Raw genomic sequence first — 22,368 nt, forward strand, 5'->3', positions numbered from 1 at the left:
TCTAATGTTAATGAACGTGTTTCCCGTTTTTATTTTTTTGTTTTGTTTTTATTTTTCTCTCTGTTAGACAAAAGTAAACGGCGGCGTTTAGCTCATTTCAAAGGCTTCTGCCAATAGCCAGCGAGTGCTGGAGAGTGTTGCTGGAGTTTTCTCTTGTTATTATCTTACTGGGAATCTCGGTTCCTTTGGTGAGGCTGGCTCTTCAGTAACATCCTGTTTGTATTTTTTTTTTTTCCCCTCAGTGGCTACGGAGCACCAGGGGTCAGGTGGAGTGTGCCCAACTTCTGTCTTTTGGAGATTCTTTTAAGGATCTGCACAGTATTTCTAGAAACATAGTGACAATCTTCTACAACACTGGTGCGTGAAGCGTATCTCCCTTACCTAGGGCAGACAGAACAAAGCCTCGTAGCAGTGTGGTCATCCCTCCTACTTAAGTAATGTCAGCCCTGATGCCTCCAGATCTAACATCACTGGACAATAAAGGAGAAAAGCAATAGATTCCGAAGCCTTACGTATATGTTCCTTTTCTCACTTAGGGGCCCATTCCCTGGTGACATAGTTCGCTGTGGTTCTTTCCAGAGAAAGTATTTTCTATCAAGAACCTTATTTAAGCTTTCAAACTAACAAGTACCTTAAATGGCATTTATCCCCTTATCCTTCACATGGCAGTATGGTGTGGCCTGTCCTGATGTCCAGCCCAAGTTGAAATAACCATTGGTAGGAATAGAAGCATGGGAAGTTTGACAGGAGCAGTGCTGGATGAAGCCCTGGGGACCTTATGGCTACGAGGAAAATCGTGCACATTAGCAATGCCCAGCCCAGCCATAAGCAGCCGCTACCTTTGCTTGTGGTGCAGGGCTAAATCCAACATGTGGTCGAAAGCAATCTGGACATGTCTGCTGCAGAGAAGCTTTGGCTACAAACCATGCTCCCGAGGTAAACATTTAGAAAGATTTATTATAAATCCTTCTAAAGGAAACATTTCCTAAATTTGCCAGTTAGACTGCAAATGGTTGTTTAACACTTGTAAGAATAAAAATTCCTATCTCCCTAATGAGCACACACACACACACACAGACACAGACACACACACACACACACACACACACACACACACACACACACAGAGCCATTAACTATATTCCAACTTTTGCCTTTTGTTTATTTTGCTTCATTTCTGAATCATTCCTTATATTAGGAAAAAGCAGAGACTGCGGAGCTGCCTGGTCCAGGGGGGTTCTGTCACTGTTTTGGACTCTCTCTGGTTGCTGGTTGGTCTGTCGCCATCTGTTTAAGGCTCAGTTTGGTTTCTAGTTTTGGTGATTGGTAGGGAGGGTGTTTTGATAACTGTAGTAGGAGGTTTTTCCTGCATCGATGGCCACTCCAGGCTTGGTAACGAATATATTGTCCTTCTGGGGCCCTCAGAAAAGAATGAATAATTAGTCGTCATGCATTTTTGGAGAAGTTCTCAGCTGCTTGAGAGGCACTGCCTCCCAATCAGACAACAGGACACAGGAGTAAATGGAGGTTTTTCACCCTTGCAGAATAAACACTGAAGTTCGGATCAGGCTACCCACTGGTATCTGCCCCACGCCTAAGGCAGAGGGGCAGAATCCATGGGCCCGTGTGGACAACAATGACAGGGAACCGCATCTGTCTGGGAAGCGCCTGAACCCACTGCTAAAGTGTCTGGAGCTGGGGGTGCCTTTTAACAGCCCCTTCTGCTCATGCTATGAACCAATGTAATTTTAAAGAAAAATCTAATCCATATGTTTTTCATTAATCTGTACTAAACTCATCAAAATGGTGTTTTGTAAGAGTGATTTGGTGCCCCAGAAGTCTTTTGAGTCTTCTGTAACAGGCCTTCTTAATGCCGGTTTTTCTTTGAAGCAGGAATTGTGTTTTGCCAACAGCAAAGAAATTCAAACCCCCAAAGGGTTTGGATCAGTTTGAAACTCTAGGCCAGAGGACTCTGTGGGGTTCTCCACTTGGCAAACTTGTCCTCTCTCCCTTCTGACTTTGAAATACCTTATTTCCTTCCCCCAAAGAAATGTTCTATGTATTGTTTTCCTAAATATGTGTGTTCAAAACGATCTTCAGACTTCTTAGTATATGAAACTTATACGTGAACTGAAAAGCAGACTTCGGAACTAATTTCTTCTCAAGCTCTGTCATTGGGTTGTCCTTGGGGAGTTTTCTTTAATTAGTCTGTTTCCTGACTCTGCATTTTCTTGCGACTTGGGCTTACCAAAAGATTTACCACAGAGGGTGAAAAAGCTCATACCACCCAGAGACCAATGAAGAGCAGCCACAGGTTTCGCCCCAGGGTGGTCCAGCAGAGGCATATTTCTTGATATCCTATGTTAATGTACTCTTACACTGATGTTGACAACCAAAAATTCAATGCAGATTTCAAATAACTCCATGGCCTGTGCCAGGAGCAATGTAACTCACAATTGTCTGTGTTTGCTAATTTTGTGGTTGTGTTAGTTTGTGCTCCAATGTTTAAGGGAGGCATGCAAAGCTCATTTGGACTTTTTTTTTATACAGTGTGTGAGAGAGAAGAGGAGAAAGAGTTGGAAATGCAAACAAGACAGTGTATGCCCGCAAGTTAAATATGAAACTGTTGTGGTCCTTTGTCCTTCCTGACTCTGGGCTGTGAAGTGGGAGCGCCCCCTGGTGGAACTTTAAAATCACTGACGATTCAGTGTGCACCACAATCCAGATTTCTTCCTAAACTGTTTTTCTTTTAAAGATTTTTTTTTTTATTTATATGAGTACACTGCAGCTGTCTTAAGACACACATTAAAAGAGTGCATTGGATCCCATTACAGATGGTTGTGAGTCACCATGTGGTTGCTGGGAATTGAACCCAGGACTTAGGGCAGAGTAGTCCGTGCTCTTAACTGCTGAGACATCTCTCCAACCCTACGTTTTCTTTTGTTTTAATTAATAATTTGAATAAGCTTAGAAGGAGCCATTAAAACAATACTTTAAAAATCATTAAGTAAAACGATTTTTTTAGGTAACGGAAATGAATGTATTGCTGCCTATACCAAAGGTGTGTCAGAATTGTTTGCTACTTACCCACATCAGCCATCGGTGGTGTATCTGTCTCCATCTCTGAGGTCACCCTAAGGCTATGGTTACATATGAAACCCATCTAAAAACATAATTGCCTCCCTCTCAAATAACGATCAGCAAACAAATATGACGGTAAAGCGGCAGTAAGAGCAAATGCAAGAAGCGACCACAGAACAGTCCCTGTGATACTCCACAAACCTCCGCAGAATGTCCATAGTGTAAAATCGCATGCATTTTTTGAGAAATTACACACTAGGGACTCTGCAGCTCTCTGCCTGGTGTGAGCGGACCCCAACTTCTCAGAGACACAGGGGTTGTCATCTGAATCATGGGGTGGGGTTAAGGGGTACCTGTTCGTTCCCTTTCTCAGTTCTAGAGAAGCCTGGGAAAAGCCTCTTCAGGATGGCCTGTTGCATCCCTGCAACCTCTGTGAAGGGATTTTTCTAACTTCCTGTTGGGGGATGGGGAGGTAAAAGCAATTGCTGTTTCAAGATGAAGAAGGGAAGGAAACCCTTCTGCTGTGCTCTGGGGTTAAGGAGCATTGGTAAGCGGAAGCTTTTCTTTCCCTATTGCAAAGGGTCACAGAGGACAGGTAGTTCCTGCAAAGGTGCATGCAGAGAGGAACCAGCTCTCTCTGCAGAAAGCTCCACACAACTCAGCGCAGAAAGCACCCTCAGGCTGTCCCCCTGCAGACAGTGTGCCCCTCACTTTTGGTACCAGTTATTCTAACCAGGTCCAAGCCTCTGCTGTTCTTTCAAAGCTGAAGGAATTGTTAGTTCGTTTTTCCACCGCTGATAAACTCTTCATTTGGATAAATGATCTGGTCTTGTCTTTTAGTAGTGAATCATCCATCTTAATATGTGCCGTTAAAATTCTTTCACATTTTTTGTAAAAAGCCAGTTTTTCAATATTAGTTATCCTCACTTTGAAGTGTACATAACGAACTTATTCTAAAAATCAACTCATGTAGGTACTTTAAACTTAAGTACTTCAAACTGGAGATTTTCACTTTAAAAAAAAATAAGAAAGAAAAAAATAAAAAACAAGAAAAACCAAAACCCAAAACAAAACACCACAGGTACCTCCTGCATACTTGGTGCCTGAGTTTCCCCCATTCATCTTGTGGGTGTCCAACTTCTTTCTTTTGTCCAGAGTGAGAGACGGTCCCTCCTGTCCTCACTCTGAGGTACTTCACATGGTCCGACATGCGTAATCAATCTTGTACTTAAACCTTTGTGAGGAAGCAGAGCAGATGGATAATGGGAACAAGGTTGCCATTTGGGCTCTGGAGGATTCATGAGCTGCCTCCACAGCCATGGCTCTGCTGACAAAGGTGGGGGACATAAAATTCATTTCAGAGGCTCTCTGGGTTCCCTGTCTGTTCTTTAAGCACCACCCACCCCTCATTTGATCCAAACAGTTGGCATGGGGGTGGGGATGGAAAGGGATGTACCTCTTCTTCAGAATAAAATTACACATGGCTTCAACTGCCCAGGGAGTTACCCAAATTAAGGGACCAGTTCCAGTGGAGTGACTAGGGCCTCCATGCCATGAAATTGCTCCTGCCAAGCCTAGAGTTTGCTTTGTCTAAACTACACACTGGCGTATTAGTGAACACCACGACTCTTCGATGGAAACTTGGGTCCCTTCTGTACTAGAACCTTCCCTGACCTTTGTTGAACACCACAAAGAAACCAAATGCCAACCTCTGTTTGTCTCAAATTTTCCCCTATTAATGCTTGGTCCAAGTCTACGTTTCCAGCCAGCCTTTCATTTAAAAACACAATCTCATTCAAAACCTGCCTGGTAACTTTATCACTGAGGTAACTGTTACCTATGATGCAGGCTGACCTGGGTCCTTGTACCGGTTGACATCATCCTTTGGACGGGTTACAGAGTCTTTTGAGGGAGTTGTTAGAAGCAGGCTCACCCTGCAATGCAGACCCGGTTGCAGAAGAAAATTAGTGCATTTATCTGTCAGCATTAGACTAGATTTTCAATGCAGTTCACTAGTCACAGGGTCTGGTTTTCTCTTCCTCTGGGAGATGAAACCGATACGCCGGTGGGTAGTAGAGGTGCCAGTTATAAATTGGACCGTCGGAGCATGCACACACGAAAAGTAGAAGAAAAGACTTTAAGGCCATAAATTTAGTTCAAGGCAAAGAATTTCCCTAAAAATAGTCTCGCTTGTTAAAACACTGTGGGAAAGATGTATGTCAGGTAACTGCTGGCGATGTCAGAGCCACTTCACATTTCTTTCATGAGAACCAGTGTTTGCAGCTCTCTCTCTAATGCCATGTTCATTTTAACTGCTTCAGGGCCAAAAGAAAGTAGGATGCTAACTGTGATGGTAAAGAAATTAATTTACACACACACACACACACACACGCACGCACGCACGCACGCACGCACGCACGCACGCACGCACGCACGCACGCGCACACACACACTCATTGGTTCTCCCCACTCCCACTTATTTGGAGTGCTGTGGTGTTGCTACACACACACACACACACAGACACACACACACACACACACACACACGCACGCACGCACACACTCATTGGTTCCCCCCTCCCACCACTGGTTTGGAGTGCTGTGGTGTTGCTGCATGTCTTAGCAACAAGCAGCTGGGCCAGTTTGGTTTCTTCCTTCTTTATCTTCTGCTCACAGCTACAGTTCACCAAGATGCCACTCAACAAGGGTCCAGATCAACTCCCAGCCTGGCTAGGCTCAATCAACAGAACTGTTTTAAACACTATGTGTCTCATCTCCTGCCTTGCCAAGAGATGCAAGTGGAAAGTCTAAGTCCCCACCCAATGTTAATGATCCAGTATATAGGGTGACATAAGAATTCTCAAAGGGACTTACACTGTTTATACTAGTAGGGCCCAGGTGCCTCTGGTTATGATAAACCCTAAATCTCTTGACCCGAGAGATAATAAGATCAGAGACCGTGTGCAATGGTCTGCCATAGAATAATAGCCAGAGAACAGCAAGAATTTAGTGAGATCACCAGCAGCATATTCTTGGCAGCAGGAAGAAAGGAACCAAAGGTAAGCCATGAAGATAGCAGCTTCACCAGCCTCAGCCAGGTTTATCTGGCACCTACTATATACCTACATATGGGATATTGTTTTGTTTGGTTTGGCTTGGTTTTTGGTTTTGTGTGTAAGAAAGAGAGGAGGGAGGGGGAGGAGGGGAGGTTTTTTTTTTTTTTTTTTTTTTTTTTTTGTTTGTTTGTTTACAGTTCTAAGTTCTATAGTCCATCACTGCAAGAAGATCAAGGCAGCATCTCCAAGTGTCTAGTGGCACACATAGTACGTGAGCCCAATTCCCTCTCTCTACACTGGCAGTCCAGAGCTAAACCTAAGCTTCCCATCCCCAGTGTAACCATGACAACGTCCCACAGACAGGCCCATGGGTCCACCTGATCCAGACAATCCCTCACTAAGACTCTCTTCCCAGATGATTCCAGTTTGTTTCAAGTTGACGACTACAACTAACCTAACCATCGTTGTGCCTTTGGAAAGGAGAGAGAGGCAGGGACTAAAAGACTGAGCATAATCCTGGGGTGAGCATGACATTCTACTACTTTGGAATCCTTAATAACCCCCCAGTCCAACTAACACAGCCCATATGCACTCGGTGGAGATGGGGATGAAGTTTGCAGCTTTTTGAGACAGGGTCTCCATATATAGACCTGACTCACCTGAAAATTGCTATGTAAGCCAGACTGGCCTCCGACTTGCAGCAATCCTCCTGCTTCTGCCTCATGAATGTTGGAACCACAGACGGATGTTGTTCTGAACCTTTCCTTCATGAAGATAAAGTTGCTCTAGGGTAGCTAGAGTTCTCCATTATACCCAACTCTTTCCCTTCTTATGATAGTATATCTTCTCATAGGATGGCCTTGTTGGAAAGGAGGGATACTAAAAGTGACTCTGAAGGGTTTAATGGGCCTATGACAGGTAATGGGAGGTTGTGAGCAGGGACCGAGAACCCAGAAGGGAACTCATCAGGGTAAATAGAAGGCCATGCCCATCTGGCTATTGGGAAATCCATGAGTGCTAGGATCACAGAGACCATTAGTGACTGTGCCTTGAGATCCTTGCTTTCCTCCTGGGCCTCAGAATCCCTTTGTGAAAACTGTAGGACTGAACTTGGTGTCTTTGGGGAGTGGAGTCTGGTGAGAGTCCAGCTGGGAAGGACCAGCCATGGGCTAGGGTCTTAATCTGAGCTTAGACTTCTTAAGTTCCAGAACTGTTGTTTGTGAGTGATGTGGTGATGGTATTCCAATAGCTGGAACACAGTGGGACAAGGGCCAATTTCACTTTAATGAAAATGTATCGCACTTATGAGCCCTCCCTCCTAGCTGAGGGGCTATGGACCATTGATGGCGTCTGAGGGAAAGGAGAGCCAAATTTATTTTAAAGGACATACACCACCTACTCCTTTTCATCTTAAGTGAGATTGTGGGACCTTTCTTGAAGTCATAGAATAGTCTAGGTCTTTGGTTAAATACAGTTACCTCTGTCACAGAGCCATTTAGGATATTTTAGAAATTTCCTGCCACCACTGTGACCCCAACTAATTGTGTACCTGTCATCTCATCTCAGCTGATTCACCCAGTGTCATTTAGCTGCCATCTCCCAGGTGCTAACTATGTGAGAAATCCATGACAGCTACTACAGCTACAGACCAGGAAAGAGTCCTGACTAGTCTTTGGGAAACCAAGGGGTCAGCCCCATCTCCTTCACAGACGGCTTTTTTTCCTAAGTCAGAGGTCAGACACGTCTGAGCCTGGCAGCTGGAACAATCGAGACCGCCACAGAACTCCAGAGATTCAATGAAGTGACACAACTCCCTCAGTGCTATCCTATTTGGCCCTCCCGCCTCTGCTGGTCTAGGTTCTTGTGTTGTGGAATTGCATGAAGTTCCTAACTTGCAGAGACGAAAATGAGTTCCAGGAAGTATGTGATCAGTTTCGACAGGTTTTTTTTTTTTCCTCCCCTCTTTCTTTTTCCGTCTCCTTTTTAGCATATCCCTATACAGAACTGGTTTCTTAATCAATCAATAATTCATGATAATGAGCAACCATTCCTCGGGAAGACAAAGGTAGGATTCTCCTGTTTCTATCTTTCTTGGTAGATTTTGAGATGCAACTGCACCAAGGAAAATAAATGCACCTGAAGAGTGAGAACTGGATTTGTCCAAATCATTTCCTATTGAACTTCTTCAAATTCAAGGTCACTGGCTTGAGGAGAGCATCAGAAGGAGACTGCTTGGCTTCTGCAAATGGGCTCTATCAGACTTTTCAAGATGATTGTTATTTTTTATTTTTTCTCAGAAACTCTATCGATGTTTCTGTCCATTTTATATTTCCCCTACAAGTATAAAAGATACTATATTTGAATAAAGAACACTTGAAATCTCCGTTTCAAGACACACTCTCCATATGATATAAAAAGTTCTTTACTGTCCTGAGAGTTAGTTTCCCAGCCTGTGATATCAGGACAGTGAACCATTGGGGCCTCTTTGTGATATCTGGGTAGAGTACCATTGGTGCCTCTCTCGTGGTTGCTAGAAGGGAGCTCCAAACTGCTCTGCACACAACTGACTCATTACTGTCACTAGTGGAGCTAAATTTAAATACACAATTAACTTTTTAGTTAATGTACAAACTAATTTTTAAGGAACGCATAAAATAATCGGACAACACACTGAATGAAAAAAAAAAAAAAAAAAGACAACTCTCCAAGTTCTTTCTACAAGGTTTTCGCTTCTGTTTACAAACACTGCACCCTTTGGGGGAGCTGCAGAAGTAATGTCAGTTTTGAGCCTATATTGTAAAGGAAACACAGAAGCATTTTTTTGTTTGTTTGTTTGTATTCTCTCACTTGAATTTTACCCTAGTGCCTGTCTCACAGTTCCATAATCATCTCCTGTCTACTGAGGTGGGAAACAAAGGCCTGAGAATCAAAGGGCTTGACTAATCTTCTCAGGGCCTTGTGGTGGCTACTGGGCCTGGCGCTCTGACTCTGAAGAACGGCGCTTTTATGGGGAGGCGGTAAAGCAAGTTCTACCCTGAATCAACCCAACTTTCCAGGGTCTTGGTTCAGTAGACAGCATGAGGGTGCTAAAGGAGAAGCTGGGGCTCCCTCCTTCGGTCTCATTTATTAAGTCATCAGCTAGAAGCATGTGAAAGGTCATAAAGCTGAGTGGTACTGGGTGACCATGAATGCCACAGTGGATGTATGATGGTGGCCAGGGACAGAAGCATCGTATCAGTTGGGTTCTAGTGTCACCCCTGGGCCGACTACATTCCAGTACCACAAAGAGGGAAAATGAGCGTGTCATGGTGCAGGCTGGCAAGACAAATCAGGCCAATGTGAAAGGGACTGTTAAATTAGAGCCTGGAGAAAAATCCACAACCATGCAGGCCCTCCAGGGGCAGTCTCTGCCCTCCATACAGTGGATGCAGGAAGAGGAAAGACCCTGTTCCCTCCTGAGGCTCACCCCATGTATGAGGACTTGACTAGTCTGGGCTTCTCTGTATCCTCATATCCAGGTGGTAGCTCGGGGTCTCCCATTTAGACAAGACATTACTTTTTTTTTTTTTTTTTTTCACTCTGAACTGAAAACAGGAAAAGTAAACTCTGAACATACAGGCATTTCTGTCCAAAGAGCCCCATCCAGGAGATGATTGGCTTTCTTGGAACCAATATAGCTTCAAACATACCAGCCTCCAGACCAGCCCTCCCAGTCCCTGAGCCTTTGACTCCTCTGTGGCTCCTTGCTGCTGCATGGGGTTGAGGCACAGCCCTGAGCTCAGGCTGCCACTCAGGAGGCAGCAAAGATCCTCAGCACAGCTGAATAGAGGAAGACACAGGTGAAACAAATCAAACAACAATCAGGGGTGAATTTTCAGTGTAGCCCAGCATGGAGATTTCCTGGCAGGATTTCCATTAACTCAAATGGGAGGTGTGTGGCTAAATCCCTACACACTGTGCTGAAAATGTGCCTCTAAGTGCCTGGATGCATTATGCTGGAGACAAAACCCACAAACTACCTCAACCAGGAGAGACGCATGCGGCTAAGGTTCCAGGACTCCCTGCAGAAGGTGTCTCAAGCTATGACTGTCCTGGGTGAGACACAATGGGCCCCCACACAGCCCGGTGAAGCTCACGGGGTACAGGAAGGCTCTGTGCAGCTGCCTGCGGGCCTGGAGTCTCCTTGACACAGACTTTGATTGAGGGTTGATCTGGAGTCCCACACAAATGGCTTGTGTTTGCTAAGATGATTTCTCTCCTGCACTGATGACCTGAAATTTCAGTAAACCTTAGCATTGCATCAGGCCCATCGGAGCCTGAGGCTGGGGGCGGGGGGGTGGGGGTGGGGGTGACAGTGCATGATTCGTCTTGATGTGATTTTATGGCCTCTGCAAGGTAAATGCTTCGAAGGACTCTTACCCCCAGGATCAAAGGAAATAGTCATGAAATCATTTACTTTGCCTGCTTCCACGGAGCAATTTGCTTTCCAGGGCATCCACACGAAACATGCCTGCTCTCACGGCCCTCTCCCTCAAAACTCTCCACCAGCTCTCTTCTTTATAAAAGCTTACGCTTTCCCCATAAGCTACTTTATCTTATCTGTGTCTGCACATGGGTTTATTTGTTTTTGAGACAGGATCTTCCATAGCTCAGACTGGTCTTAGGCTTCTTAATGCAGCCCAGGCTGGCCTAGAACTGATTCTCCTGCATCTAGTGCTGAGGTGACAGGTGCCCATCATGCCCAATTAACACGGTGCCAAAGATCAGACCCAGAGTTTCCGGCATACCAGGCTAGTATACCTGGTATACCAGGCTAGTATACCAGGCTCCCATACCTCTGAGCACCCCGGCCTCTCTAGCCTGGTTTTATTTGTTGTGTCACACTGTCCCTTCTTGCTGTTCCCTCCCAGTGACCTTTCTGCCACTCACCCTTCAAAGCCAATGCCATATGGACTTCCTTCCTCACCCTTCCTCACATCACATTTCTGGTCTTCCTACTGTGCCAGCTCTGAACTCAGTTCTTCGATCAGGTGCCTTGATTTTTATCACGGTTTGTTCCACACCTTTGTTGTCTCAACTCCATTGTCAGCTCCTCGAGAATTTCCGAATCTTCACATCCTCGAAATGGGATCCATTATAGAGATTTGCTAACTGTGTGAATTAGGTACAAAGACCAGGCCTCCTTAGTCTTCTTTCTCCACACACTTCTCTGTGTTCTTCAGGTCACAGAGGTGAAGGCATCTTCAAGAAATGGAACCATCGTCAGCAATCCTTCAATCGACCTCACACATAGAAACAAACATCGAAGGGATGCTTTTCCTAATAGGTGTCAGGGCACTGCTCAGGTGACGAGAATTTGACTAGGCAGAACTCCTGGCCCTGGAGCAAGTCTACATGGCAATGGGATGAGGCAGAAGCATGGAGGGGCACCACCAAACGCCTACACAGAAAGGCTGCAGTCAGGGACTGGAACATTCCAGCCTTCTCTTTGCACAGGCGGGTGTCTGGAAAACTGAAATACTGTCTCAGATGATGACAGCCTCATTTAGAGATACCTGGTAGTACTGTGAATGAGGCCAAGGGGGTACCCCTGTTCTTTTCATTCCCCACCTTCCTAAAACCACAGCCTGACACTTTTTTTTATCTTAAATTTCTCCTCTCTGAATTTGCAAGACAAGCTGAGCTTCTGTTCATCTTTGGTAGACTTACCAAGTCAAGATGGGTTGCCTTAGGTTCTTTCTGGGAAAAGTTTAAAGGAAGAAGCATGGTTTAAAATGGGTCCAACTCTAAGAAGCTGACAGAGCAGTCAAGGACTCTAGGAAGCATGACTTTAAGGAGTTCCCTTTTCCTCTGTGGGTAGTCTCCTGGAATCTGTAGTTCTTAGCATCTTTTTACAACATTAAGTTGCTAACATACAGGGCAGGGCTGGGTAAGTATTGGGAACACTGTACTTAGACACACAGAGTAGATACAGGTCTTTAGAAGAGATACTTATTAGGGTACAGTCACTTCTTGAAACATCTGCTCTGCAAGTGCTGAAAAGTCAAACTGTGGCAGCTAGTGGGCAATGGGAATGTCTGAGGCTGAGAGTTGAGTTCAAAGTGTCAGAAAAGTGTCTGGGAAGTGTCTGGCAAGGCAAGCCTCAGGTCAGGAGACAAATGAGATGCGGGAATGGGGGTGGGGGTGGCGAGTTCCCAACCCTGCCAGCAATATTAGCATGGGAATGTAGACAAGTCGTTGATCTCCTCGCCTCAATTTCTTCCTGCTTAATATGTATCTGAAGATCGAGATCACCTCCCTTGGTGCAGGTTTTAATTAGTATACAATCTAGCTTCGAGGTCCTTGGCTGTAGTGGCCTTTGAAAGTTCTAAGTCTGAGGCCTGCCTGCTTTCAAGATTCCTGTACCTATTTGAAAACATAGAACGGCAGAGCCCTTTCCTGCCCTCTTGATACTATTTAGTTTCTAAGTTGCTTCATCAGAAGAAAAATACAGAGTTCTCCATTTCCTCTGCTCCCTTTCCTACTGAGGTGCTAACGTCTCCTGAATTGTGACTAGATCAACATTGTAACAGCTACGAGAAAGCAGGCCTGACCCGCAGAAAACAAGCACACTTTTCTCTTCTGAGACTGGTTTCCTCAGCCTTAACTTCCCCTTGCCTTCCCCCAATCCATACCCCCCTCTTCTCCCCTCCCACCACCAGCTCAGCCCAGATCACATTAGAGTCCCAGAGCACAGGGCGCAGTTCTCATCTGTCTGTCACCAAGGAGGCAGACGGGAAGGAGGAACAACAAGTCGCTTGTACCTGAAGAGGAGGACACTCCTGGGAAACAAACAGATGAGCTGGCCCACGAATCCGAGCCACGCTGGAGGTAAAGAGAGGCATGAGAAAGCGCAGGCTATCTCTGCATCGTTCTTCCCTCTCACACTGCCCTGCTGGCGGCCTGAGGGGGACCTGAAATTGTAGCTGTTAGCCTGAACCAATATCTGATTCTGAGAAAGTTAACCCTAGCAAAGGTGACTTGCTTTTCCCTGGGTCTCCTGGAGTCGAATAACCATCCATTTCTACTGCTTTTCTTTAGGTTATATTCTTTTTTTTTTTTTTTTTTTTTTTTTTTTGAGGTGCTTTGGCATGGGGAAGAGGCACAAGTTGCTGAGGGTTTGACGACCTGGTGGTTGGGTAGGGAGCACTAGCCTTTCAATAATCAAATGAGCCCATGGTGTGGACGAAGAGCTTCGCAAAGGTTTTAAGGTACTTTTCTTAAAATGCACGCATCACAAAATGGCACTAAAGAACACCTGCCTTCACTACACAGGCAGGTGTCCAGTGACTGGATTCTTGGCCACCCAGTGGGAGAGTCAGTACACATTCTACAGTCTCTGGTCCAGTGTTCCCTGTTGTGAATGCTTTGATTATCCCTGATTCTACAGACTGAGATGTGATTATTAGCCCCTGATGATGGCGTGGGTGGGGATAGGGATGGAAGCCTGGACTTAAGGAGGGGGAGGCAGGCAGGCCACACATGTGGGTAACATCACCTCAGAGAAACATGACATCTGTGACCAGAAAAAAACAAACAAACAAAAAACCAAACAACATGCAGGAGCTGGTTACCACCTCAGTGGGGCATAGACTCCAGTTTCCACATTCTAAAAATACATATTAAAAATAATTCATGTTTCAGTGCTGCAGAATCTGGTAAACCATAAACCATTTTTACCCCAAAGGTTGCTGTGTTTTCAAAATGTACCGCTGCAAAACTATGCTCTAAATTTTCTGTTTAATGCGCAGCCCAAATGGATTGAGCCTCCTGAGGTACTATCACTCCTGAAGCCCAGCAGAGGGCTGTTCTTAGAGAAGGCCAATCATCTGAGCTTCTTTTGGCCAGAAGAAGGAGGTGTAAGATTGATAAGTCATGGCAGAGCCCTCAGGTCAGTCTCAGGACTAACTACAGATGTCAGCTAGTCACTGGATAGCCTTGGGATGACCTTGGCTTAGAGGAGTTGAGCCCACCTGTCCTAGGCCTCAAACTGTTTGAACTCAGCCCAGAATTTCCAGGTAAACTCTTGCAGGAATGCAGATGTAGACCCCACTGGTCCTAATGCTGTGTTCTGCGGAGCGGAGTTAGGGCTCAAACCCTCTTCAGTGGATGGATGATGATTTGTAAGTTAAACTGAAATTCTTAAGGTTGTATCACAGACTGTCTGACAGCTGTTTGATAATTACTGAAAGTAGACACATTTGCCATATAAATAAAGGCAAACCACCTATGTGTCCACCAGCTGAGGAACACACAAAACATATGGTATGTGTACGAAGTGGAGTATTATGTAGCCATAAAAAGAGTGAACTCCTGCCACCTGTGACAACGTAGATGATCTGGAGATCATGATGTTAAATGAAATAAGCCTGGCAAAGAAAGCTTACACGACCTCAGGCACAACTTCTAGAGAGGCTGATCACCTCAAGGTTGGGCTCACCTACTTTTGACTTCTACTGCTACAGAGGTGGCAGAATGAAGAAAGAATGGAGATTCGCTCAGTGGGTTCTGGTTTGGAAGGAATAAGTGGTTCTGGTGTGCCGCTGAACAGAGTGACCACTGGTGGCAACACTGTCCTGTGTAGCTTTTCACCACATAATAGTTGTATCTTTTCAACTATATACTGCTTTAGGCTATTCCCTTTTGATAATTATTTTTATTGAGAATTTCACATTCCCTCTGCTCCAACTCCTCTCTTATCTCCTCTACCCTTCAGCATCCCTTCTAACTTCATGTGCTCTTTAAAAAAGAGTGTTGCCTGTATATGCTCGGTATGGGGGCCTTCCTAGTCTAGGACTGGCCATTAACCAGGAACACGTTGAGATCGTTCCTAAAATCCCCTCAACACAGCAAAACCAGACAACCTAATTTGGAGTCTTTGGTATCTAAACTATCTGACTTTTAGTTTCTTTTGCTTCCTTACCCATCTCATCTTGAGGAATGAAGGCAATGGTATCCTGGGGTTTCCATGGAGACCGCACTAGCTAATGGTACACAGCAAGTGCTTAGAATACCTGGTACACACTAAGTGCCCAAGAAAGATGAGTCCTCATATTTCCCCTTGTCAAAGAATATAACCTTTAAAAAGCTTTGCCTTTTATATCTTAACAAATATTCAATGAAAAATGCCCAAGGGAAAATTTGAGATGGGAGCAGCTGCCTACCCATTTGTGTAAGCCTCGTGGACTTATGCTATGCTCAGCCCACATGGCAGACATGGGAGATTTGTGTGTGATCAACATGATCAAATTAGATTGCAGACTTTGCCACACTCTTGGAGTCTCAATGGGAGGGCCTTAGGGTCCCAACTCACTAGAAAGCTGACATTTCTCCATCGCCTCCAGTCCTTCTAAGGAGCCACTCATTGGACTGTTACTTCCTGGGGACTGTGGTGTGTTCTTCTTTCGATGAGGAGGTCACAGTAGGTTCAGGGCCATATCTGTGCCTACCACTCATACCTTGCCACTCCAGGACTTTAGACAAGTGCCTACCTCTCCAAGTTTTTATTTTTCTCTCCCTTTCTCTTTTGTCCTTATTAGCATAGCTTTTTTATTTTTCCCTTTGGAACTGTGTGTACTTTTAAGCCTCTTCAAATACATTCTGAATAAAGAAAAAAAGAGTAAACCAAGAGATTACATGACTCGAAGCACATGAAACTGTAGAGAATTTGCCTCTCCTAACATTTAGTTTATGGTGAGATAAGATCCTGTTCATTTGCTTTCTTGTTCAACCTTAGCACAGGCTTTCACTCAGTGTTTTAGCAACCCATTCTTTTCATTTCTCTGTAAGATGAAATTTTGGGAGGATTATAGTTCTGGGGCCCTGGAATGGCTCATAGAAAGATGACATCATAGAAAGCATTTACCACAAGGTCACATGAACCAGGCTCATCTCCAAAGCATATGTGTATAGTCATGTGGGGGCCCAGCGTCTCCAGAGAGGGAAGTCAGACAGTCCAGATCTTCCCAGAAGGGGTGATTTAACAGTGTCTATAGTGGGTCACTTATGGAGGAAAGTGAGGCAAGTGTTGATGATGTCATCCCCCCACCCATGTGAAGACAGGCTATAAAGTCCTGGACTTTGCATCCTCGTCTCCTGCAGAGATAGCCACCAATATAGTTGCAGCTCTGCATAGTGGTCTTTGCCACCTTGGTATCAGTGACACTGTGGTACCTCTGGTGATCATGAGGACAAAACCCTGCAGTGAATTTCCTGTCTTCATGTCTTGTGGTGGTGTTGGTGGTATGCTGAGCCCATGGAGCAGAGTGCTGACCAGTGCCTAGAACTTTCCATGCTGCCTGTTCATCCTCTGTCTCTGTTCCCCTCTCAGAAACCTGTATTGCAGCAATGGAAACTCAAAGGAGACAACCTTTGAGTTTTCAGAGGGCTAAGTATGATTTTGTGCCAAAAAGAAAAAAAATTAGGCTGTTTTCAAATAGTGTCTAAAGAAATACAACATTAGGTGTGGCAATTCACTGCTTCTTTCTTTTGTCAGAGTGTTATGTGTCCACCATAAAGGTGAAAGTAGTACAGTGAGTTCTGAGGAGTCCCTATACCCTTGCCACAATTCCTGAATCAATACACAGAGCCTTCTCATTGTTCAAGGTTTCCCTCTGGACCTTCTGTGGCCAGCAGCCCACACGTCCTGTTCCGATCTCTAACATCTCAGGCCAACTTATCAGGTTTAAAATTTTGAAATAATTTGTATTTTTTTTTTTTAATAGCACGTCCATTTTGGAGAACAGTTTCTCTCAGGGCAGTGCCTTTAAGATTGGTCTACATTGATGCATTTATTGATTGTTGATTCCCTTTTAAGTGCTAAGTAGTATTCTGCTGTTCATTTTGTTTCTCTGCCCTTCTGTTGAGAGACATTTGGGTTGTTTCCTGTTTGGAGTGATTATGAATGAGGATAACTAAAATCAGTTTGAGATTCTGCCCACAAGCATTTATGCCCAAACACTCCTTTTCTTCTTTGAGCATATACCATAACTGGAATTTTTAGGTATTCTGTGACATACTCTCCAAATATTCATTCATTTGACTGAAATCTAAGCTGCAGGCCCCATTTGCAATTTCCAGGAACTAGAGGGAAAAGAAGAGAGAGTTAAACTGCTACCAGGAAACGATCAGATACGAGTACAGAAGAGGCCGACTGTCCACTGTCCTCTGAAGAGAGGTGGAGAGGAGGAGCTGGGATTGGTTCAGCCTATGAGATTTCAACAGTCAATGCAATCAGGAATTAGGGGTCTTTAAATTGGATCTTGGTTTAAACAAACCCAGTTATCAAACACATATTGGGAAAGTTGCATGCCAATTGGGCTTTAGGGGATAGTAGAAAATGCATCTTAATTATATTAGCTGTGCCCCTGGAATTGTCTAAAATGATATCAAACTAGTTTCAATAAATACTTCCACTAGGTGTGTGTAGGGGTGAAATTCTCTGATGTTTGGAGTTCACTTTTAAAACTGTCACCACAGAAAAGAGTGTAGGAAGCCTGAGCCGGTGGCTGTACATCTCCAGACCTGTGTACGAGAGCACATCACATGCTCGTGAGCGGCCCATTCCCGATCCACCATGGGTTTGACAATCTGCACAACAAAAGTACAACGTTACTCCGATCTAAAATAATCTGATGTCTTATTTGTACCCCTTTCCTTTCCTTTTTTCCCTTCTTCCCTCAGTAATGGCAAAACCCAGAGCCAGCAGTGACATCCTCAAACAAGCCTGCATTTAATGAAGGCCCAGTTCACAATATTATCAACATAACTGACAGCTCCTCAGAGGGAATCACTAGCCATGGAGCCACTCGTGCTGCAAGGTAGGAACAGGACCGTACATTTAGATCTCAACTTACAAAGCTTTCTGCATAAAGCTGAAGGTATTCAGGCCTTTCACAATTTCCAAGCCACGTCTGCCTGTCTCGCTAACATGTTACAACACTGCAGAAAGTTTATTTTACGCAGGCGATTTCTAACACAATTTTTTAATTATGAGGATGAAACAGAGTTTCACCTTCCACCACCCTAGTGATTCATAGCCTTCTGTCTGCTCCATCAAAGAACCTGGTATTTCGCACAAGTAGAGAAGACTTCTCTGCTTCACATCCCTTCCAGAAAGTCTGGCTCGTTGCTCTGAAGGGAAGCAATGCTGCAGGTCAGCCCTCCTAGCTGCCTCAGGACGAATGGCCCTCAGTTCCTCACATCTATCACACTTTCCTACCGACACTAAGGGAGTCTGCTGTCAGAGCACACCACGCGTATCTAGCTGATGTCTCACACAGTTGGTAGAGGCAAAGCCTCTACTGATGAAGACACCAGCATGTGAAGGAGGAGAGTGGGCTGGGATCAGTCCTTGCTTAGGGATGCTGGCTACCACTGGTTGTGTGTGGAGGCTCTGTGGGTGAGGAGAAATCGTGAGGTGGGTTCCGAGGCTACCAATTCTGTGACCCCCAAATAATCTCCTTAACATTTAGGACTCACATTTTCTCAAGTGCACAATGAGGGCATCAAAGCAAATGATTTCCAGGATTCTAATAAACTTTAATGTTAAATAACTCAGAGCATAAGCTAGCACCTGAATTAAACATTTACAGTCCTGTTTTACTAACTACAGGAGTGCTGTAGTTATATTTAGAAAACCTTGCGCAAGTGAAAGAAATACTCTAACCATTCCTTTATGAGCATATTTGATTTGAAGCTATTAAAATCTTCCATAAAGCCTTTGGAGGAAAAAAACAATAAAAAAAATCTGTAAAAAGGGCCATCAATGTAACCAAGAGACAGAGTGCTTATCCAGCATACCACAGCCTGTGTTCAATCCCTAGCACCTCAAAAAGAAAAACCTGCAAACTATTTCGTGTTTTCTTAATAAGGATGTGAAGGGGGCCTGGAGGAACGTGGTGAGCATGTCAGATTTCTCTCAATAGCAAAAGGAACCCACTTAACCACCTGGGGCGTCAAATCAGCTAGCCAGTCCTTGTAAGTCCAGTGCACAGGACCAAAGGCCCTGGCAAGCAGGAGATGAACCTGCTTCTATTCAGAGGAGTCTTTGCCTCTGCTAGAACACCCACAGGCTGCTTTCGCCTCTTACCTACTGTATTCACGAATTCCCTCTCGCTGTCCCTAGATTTCCACCCATTGTATTTTATTATTATTAAGAACAGACACAACGGTCTGAGAATGTGAGGCTCAGTAGCACACACATTTAGTCAAAACACAAGTCTGAGGAGGCAACAGTGGCTCCCAAAGGTGGTTTGTTTTTACTGCCTTTCAGATCTGAGCTTCTCCCTCACTCCACCTTTCCTGTCTTAGTCAGACTTGGTCCCAGACAGCTTTCCTAACCTGACCTGGGCAAGGTTGACTGGAGGTTAGAGGCAAAAGACCGGGGAGACCATGGGAAAGAGCCCAGTGCAGGCTGGGCCCCAGCAGCAGCATTCAGAGGTCTTGGGTTTCATGCCAGCTGAATTTCATAGATTTCTGCACTATAAAAATTAAGATTCTACTACATTCAAAACAGATTGGCAGGCTGCTTAAAAAATCCTATAAATAATTTATCAGCCCATCCATTCTGACTTCTTCCAAATACTATCTTGGTTTATTTTTAGTGCAAACTAAATCATATCTAACTACCGAGCTCAGGGAGGATGGAAGAGAACTGCCACCACTATGCCTCTTAACCAAATTAAGGGAGACGGTGCTAATTATCTTTCTAGTTTAATGTACCAAAGAGTAAGAGCCAACATGTGGTCAAGTTTAATGGTAAGAAACTTATACATGAAGGAAACATAGTATCTGAGCACCGAGGAAGTCTGCCCAGGTTAAGGTTATCTGGGCAAAACTCTGTGTCCCATAGCTTGCATTCCTCATCCCATCAGCACCACCAGAGCTCCACTTCTGTAGTACAGCAGAAAGGAACCAAGCTGGTCTCCACGTGGACCTCTCTTGTATGCTGCTGAACTAATTCTTTGGTTAGGGCATGAATTCATAGTACTATGGAAGCCCCAGAAGCTGTGAAGTAAACGTTATGTCACAGCGAAGCTGCTGGCTAGCCAGAGGCTCGCGCTGGAGTCTTACAGGCACAGGAGTGTCCATGCTAGAGTGACTTTGTCACCACAGGAAAGGGGATTCCTCTTATTCCAGCTTACAGCAGAGAGCACCTCCTCTGGGATCATGGGCAGTCATGGAGGCTGGCACAGAGACATGGAGGAAAGGGAGATGACTCTGGCCTACTCTGTATCCATGGCCATCCTGGTGGCACAGGTGGGTAGCACAGGTGAGGTTGAGTCCTGGGGAGGTGTGGGTCAGAAGTGTGAAAGACGTGTTGTTTACCAAGCTGTAGTCTTAGAGTGCAGTTGGGGGCAGGATGGGTGGGTGGTGTTAGAGCAACATAGTGTTTGTCTGGCTGGATTACTCCTTTAAAGCAGTGACAACTCCACCCTCGTCTGGGGCATCTTGAGGGTGGGTCTCCCGAGTGTTTCAAAATGAAGATCCACCCTGTCCCAGCTCAATCTTAGCAATGACAGAACATGTAACAGGGTATTTACTGCCTGGGTACTGAGGACACCTCTGTTCTACCATAGGATACATGGACTCCAGCTCAGCTCAGCTCCTGATTTGTGGACAACAAATTTTGACCTTGCTATGACTTCTAATACAGGGCACACATAGCTCCTCCATCCTGTTCCTCTGTTGGATGGAAGGGTAGAGGCCGAGCTGGAAGCCATCCAAGAAAGGATCAGAACCATCACCATGCCCCCTGAGCCCACCTTACTACCACTAGTTCATTGGCTTGTGAAGCTTGTCCCTACCAAGTTCCTCACATTCTCCTCCCAAAAGAACTCCCATGGTCTGCCCCATGAAGCCTCCACATGTCTGAATTCACTGTGGCTTGCCTCTGGGCTCCTTGTTCATGAGCTAACATTTCTAAGAACTAACATTTCTAAGCCAGGGGTATCCTTGTCCTCACAAGAGCTGTATTTAAAGTGTGACAGTGGTCAGAACATACATAGATCAAATTGAATGCATTTGACTATGAATACAAAACTAATGTCCCAAACTCCCTGGAGCTGAGTTTCATGGTGATGATTCAGTTTTCTAGCTGCTTGCATGTCTTGCCCAAAAGGGCAGCCTAGTTCACTGGGAGTTTGTGGAGAGTGATGGAAAAAAGAAAGAATGCTTCTGGAACATCCTAAAGTGTGACAAGCTAGAAACAAGGTTGTTGAACCAGAGTTATATCCCTGCAAGCCCTGGGCCAAAGACTGTGTACCCGCATCAAGAACATCATAGCAACCACCAGGGCCACAATACAAAGGCAATGGAATACAAGCATGTTTTCTCTATCACTTAATTCTGACAGCAGCCCACCAAAGAGACTTACTCTCTGTTAGCAGATTGAAAAATGAGGTTTAGCAAGACTCAATGATTTGTCTCAGTTTTGTCCAGGAAGAAAAACTGAGAGCCAAACTCAAGCTGACACCTCTCTCTTTTTTTTGTATGTACACCTGGATGCTCACCTCACAGCCTTCCAGGAGGCTTGCACTTCATCAAAAGCAGGTCTTTACTTTCAAAAAAATGAAAGCCCCCAGGGATGGACTTGCTTGCTTCCTTCTCTTTAAAGGATTTTTTTTTCCATATCAATAAAACATTAAGTAAAAATGTATTAATGATTTTTTACTAAAACACTTTATTTTGGAATAATTAAAGTTCATAAGAAGGTACAAAAATGGCAAGGGAAATTTTTGATATAAATAAGAAAATAATAGTTATCTATGGGTGTCTACAGTGTAGCATAGGAGGCAATTTTGTGCTATGTGAGCTGAGGGATTCTGGGAGATTTAGATAGAGTGACTTCATGGGTAACTGGGCCAAGATTCCTGAAAGAAGTGTTATTTGTATTGACCTGGGAAATATGCACAGGGCTTCTCTATGCAACCATGGGATGGAGGGAGCATTTGGGGGAGACCTTGACTTGAGGAAGAGAAGCTGAGGAGGGAAAGCACAGGGCAGGCTTGGGGAACACAAATGCCCAGAGGAAGGAACAAGAGGGGAATATGTTTAATCAGCATGGACTCGTAGCTCTTCTTTCTGATGTGCTCTGGGCAAAGGTCAACATGAACGGACAGAGATGGACTCGGCCCCTCGTCGTGAGAATCAGCAGAACTCTCGGGGCCAAGAAAGCTACCGCTTTGTAATT

The 22,368-nt window shown here is 44.8% G+C and overlaps 2 long non-coding RNA genes across 3 annotated transcripts; one reads left to right on the plus strand and one right to left on the minus strand.

The window, feature by feature from the left end:
* Nucleotides 1–1,162: 1,162 nt before the first annotated feature.
* LOC143441862 (uncharacterized) lies at nucleotides 1,163–12,762 on the minus strand. Of its 2 annotated transcripts, XR_013109603.1 has the most exons (4): nucleotides 11,067–12,762; nucleotides 4,936–5,015; nucleotides 4,167–4,315; nucleotides 1,163–1,420 (listed from the first exon to the last, which is right to left on the minus strand). It is a non-coding gene; the product is annotated as an uncharacterized LOC143441862 (long non-coding RNA). The 2 variants fall into 2 exon arrangements; XR_013109602.1 differs by lacking the exon at nucleotides 11,067–12,762 and having other exon boundaries at nucleotides 4,936–5,396.
* Nucleotides 12,763–12,906: 144 nt separating this feature from the next.
* Nucleotides 12,907–21,883, plus strand: LOC143441963 (uncharacterized). Its single transcript, XR_013109768.1, has 4 exons — nucleotides 12,907–13,007; nucleotides 17,859–17,995; nucleotides 20,316–20,435; nucleotides 20,756–21,883. It is a non-coding gene; the product is annotated as an uncharacterized LOC143441963 (long non-coding RNA).
* The last annotated feature ends 485 nt before the right edge of the window (nucleotides 21,884–22,368 follow it).

The sequence above is a fragment of the Arvicanthis niloticus genome, chromosome 4, assembly GCF_011762505.2.
Source record: "Arvicanthis niloticus isolate mArvNil1 chromosome 4, mArvNil1.pat.X, whole genome shotgun sequence".
Classification (NCBI taxonomy): Eukaryota; Metazoa; Chordata; class Mammalia; order Rodentia; family Muridae; genus Arvicanthis; species Arvicanthis niloticus.